General features: G+C 38.9%; 1 pseudogene; it reads right to left on the reverse strand.

Moving 5' to 3' along the window:
- Window positions 1-2050: 2050 nt before the first annotated feature.
- LOC117020723 (protein tyrosine phosphatase type IVA 1-like) lies at window positions 2051-2533 on the reverse strand (annotated as a pseudogene).
- Between the last annotated feature and the right edge of the window lie 1579 nt (window positions 2534-4112).

A 4112-nucleotide genomic window follows, 5' to 3' on the forward strand; every position in this document is an offset into this window, starting at 1 on the left:
AGCTACTTAAAAGCCTGTGACTTCCCAACATCCCCCAAGCCATTCCGGACCCCGTAGGCCAGTATACTTATTGATTGTCATCATTGACGCCTAGTGTTCTTTCCAACCCATTCTGGGTCCAGCTCCTGGACAACTAAGGCCACCTAAATGACTGGTTGAATGGCCACAGGCTCTATAGAGCTAACGGATTTATTAATTAAAATCTGTTTTTCCTCATTCAGGGGCCTTGGGTATACAGAGGATACCCCAGCAAGACTGCCAGTCACAACCAAAGAAGCCAATCTTCCAGGCAGATCTCAAGACCCCTTCCTTTCATCTGAGATGAGCCAGGGCGAGAGTTCCGTGAATCCCCAATAGGTAGGGACAGCTCTACGACCCTGCCCAGCAAGAAGCAGATACAGAAGAATAGATCTCCTGTCCCTCAACTTCCCATAGAAATTTTATGGGGATCACGTCTCCCAAGGGGAAAACAAGGCAGGCAGTTAGAGACGGACATCGGCATCAGGTCTCTGCATTCCTGCATAACCCATACGTAGTATTCAACCACGCGAAAGACCTCCCCATTCTGCCCAAAACTTCCCCTTTCATTGTAATTATCTACCCCTATGAGTAACGAATGGGTACTAAATATCCAACTAGATTAAACCGGCCATTCGCACCTGCCCAGTAAAGGCCACAACAACCTTCATTTCACCTGGGCCTCATTATACCATCATTATAATATACATATGCACGGAAGTTCATTATAACAGACTGAATTCTGGGAAAAAACACGTAGTCTAAAAAGATGATGTAACAGCTCCTTGTCAATCACAGGTGTCAATCAAGTGATCCCAAGCCTGCAAAGGAACAGCCCATTCTAGAGAAAAAAAGATAAAAACTCCAAATCCTCTCTAGTCAGGCCCCTTTTTGAGCTCAGGCCCTTGGTGTCTTGGGCTTTTTTGCCTTTTGAACCTTGCTTTTGCTCAGGGGCCCTCTCCAGACTCTTTGGAGTGTACTTTTTCTTTTAATAATGATCCCTTGAGCCATTCTCTGCTGCTCAGGTCGGCTTCTATTTCTTTGGAGTGTACTATCTCTTCTAATAAACTATTCTTTCACCACTTTATTTTTGTGTCTCATTCAATTCTTTGCTCGAGATGCCAAGAACCTGGACACTGCCCACTCTCCGGTAACAGCATGGGAATAGATTTAAAGACATACGATTTCTGACAATTAAGTTCACGAACTCGTCCTAGAAAAAGTGCTACATACCTCATTGCTGAATATCACTATGGTCACCTTCAAGATACTTGGGAAGCTATGCACTGACTCCAGTGCCTAGTTCACCCTTCAAAGCAATTTTGGAACTCTTTTCCTGGAATGGCCATCAGAGCTGTCATCATATTATCCTTGATGTCCTGAATGTCATCAAAATGTCTCCCTTTCAATATTTCCTTTATCTTCAGGTAACGAAAGAAGTAATTGAGAGCCAGATCAGGTGAGTAGGGAGGGTGTTCCAATACAGTTACTTGTTGACTGGCTAAAAACTCCCTTACAGACAGTGCTATGTGAGCTGGTGCATTGTCGTGATGTAAGAGCCATGAATTATTGGCGAAAAGTTCAGGTGGTCTAACTTTTTCACACAGCCTTTTCAGCACTTCCAGATAGTAAACTTGGTTAACTGTTTGTCCGGTTGGTACAAATTCATAATGAATAATCCTTCTGACATCAAAAAATGTTAGCAACATCGTTGCAACAAGTTCACTAACTTAAGTATCAGACCTAACTCAGTAATGTACCATTTCAGAAAAACTCAATTGGTACAAATGATAAGCACATTTTAAATGCTGAACAAGAATCTCTAGCTAAATGTCAAAATAGGTTGATTGTGATCCAAACATAGAGGTTGCAATTACAAGCTTGTGGCCTGGTAAAACTGCTTTTCAATACTCCTCTGTATGAAAACTTCATTAGACTTACTCAACAAACAAAGATGTTGGCTAATATGTATGACAAATTAGGTCCTGTCTCAAGTTCCACTTCCAAGGCAATGGCACCAGACACCACAGTTTTATTGAATACAACAGTTGTTTCTATGACTGGAGTCTTTTAAACGCGGCTGCATTTTAGGATGATACTTCTCCAAATACAAAAGTTTCTTACTGCTAAAAGTGCCATGCCGCTTTTGTCTTATGAACTATGCTGCATCTTCATATTTCATTCCACCTCAATTAAGGTTAGAGCAACAAGCACCAGAGCCCTCCCAAGGCCTGCAACACAATGAACTGCAATATAATAACCAGGTTTTTCACATCATTTTTACAAGACTTAACCAGTCATCAGCAATCTCCTTGGATGGAAACAAGTATGCCTTCATTCTCCCGAAGTGTAGTGTCATACGTTGCTTCATGTACTCTCATTACTGTGGTAATTCTGTACTTCTTAAGTTTCTTTACAATTTGTTTAAGGTCACATTGGTTGGATTGTGTGTAGTAAGAAATCACGTGCTCTTATGTGTGATTCCCATGGGAGCTGAACAGTTCCTTCAAGCCATGTTAATTTAGTCAAAAAACACTCAATAGGGTTATGAAAGAATTTAAAAATTGAATACAGAAATGATGCAAAGAAACTGAGTCTACTTCTAGATAGTCTGCTTGAAATTGTCAGCACTTTCAGTAAAAAGTTGGGAGTAATGGGAAATGAAATGAACGTCCTAACAAGCAGCAGCAATTCTTTAATCCAGTAACACAGAGGCCACAGAAAGGAAGTGCACTGAGGTTTACCCCATCCGGGTCAGAACTCTTGTAAAATGCTCTGCAGATTTCAATTGAACAATTCGTTCGTTGTCCAGGCTAACCATTATTCTTATGGCGGCTTTTTGGTGGAGTACTAATGAATTTCTGCAGTTCACTTGTCTGCATAAAGGTCGTGCTGTGCCTGGCAGTAACCTCCACTGACCTTCAGAAACTCCATAAATGTGTGACCAAAAACACCACAAAACTGAGGAATATGTTTAGTCATGGAAGATGGTGGTCTAATCATACAGCCAGTCCTACAGAGGCGGTGGCGACACAGGCATTGGTGGCTGCAGGGCCACCTACGACTTCTTTATTTACCTGAAGATAAAGGAAATATTAGTGGTTGTGGCAGGGTGGCAGCGTCTTTGTAGATAACGGAGGCACCAGACTCTACCTCACAGTGAGCAGCTTCCAGGAGAAGCGCATAACCCATCCCACCCTCAGCCAACAGAGGCAATACACACACCCAGGCCTCTTAGTTTTTCTTTTAGAAAACTTAATTGAATAATCTAAATCATTTGCCTCTCCACACAAATTTTAGCATCAGTTTGTCACAAATCTATGAAAAATCCTAGATTGGAATTGTATTGAATCTATAGATCAGTGTGGTGTTAAATTGACCTGTCAACAGAACTGAGTATTCCAAAGATACAAGCAATTAAGGCCTAGGAGTTAAGGATAGCTTCTTGGAGAGAATGGGAGACATTAATAGAACATTAACAATGAGACTTTGATGAGATAATGCAAGTTTAAGTTTCAGAGACAGAATGGAGGTTTATATTTTCATTGAATTTATGTACAAAGTAGTTGATTCGTATAGATTTAAAATAGTATTATTTCTACTTCTTTAATTTTAAATAAGATCTTTCTTAAAGTAAAAGCAATTTGTATTCAATGTAGAAAAATTTGAAAACTAAAAATTGTAACAATTTTTAAAAAATTCTTAACTTTACCTCTTTATCCTTCCTTTCCATTTACATACAAATTTGGTGATATAGTGATTTTAATTTGATTTTTATAATATATACAAAATATTAAATATTTCCCAGTATAATAAATGTTCTCTAAAATGCAAGCTTGATGATTGCAGAATAACTACTATATATAGTAATTTTATTTTACTTATCTCAGTTTTTGGGCGTTTAGGGCATTTCCAGTTTCATATTATAAATATCATGGTGATTAACATTTGTAAATTCAATATTCATATACATGTTTGATTTTATTCTCAGGATAATTCCTAGAAGTTTAGTTTAGTTAAAGATATAAATATGTCAGTAATCTTACTTGTCAAATTTCACTCCAGAGAAAACTGTATTGGTATATTCTCCCAAC

This window comes from Rhinolophus ferrumequinum, chromosome 3 (genome assembly GCF_004115265.2).
Source record: "Rhinolophus ferrumequinum isolate MPI-CBG mRhiFer1 chromosome 3, mRhiFer1_v1.p, whole genome shotgun sequence".
In the NCBI taxonomy this organism is placed as follows: Eukaryota; Metazoa; Chordata; class Mammalia; order Chiroptera; family Rhinolophidae; genus Rhinolophus; species Rhinolophus ferrumequinum.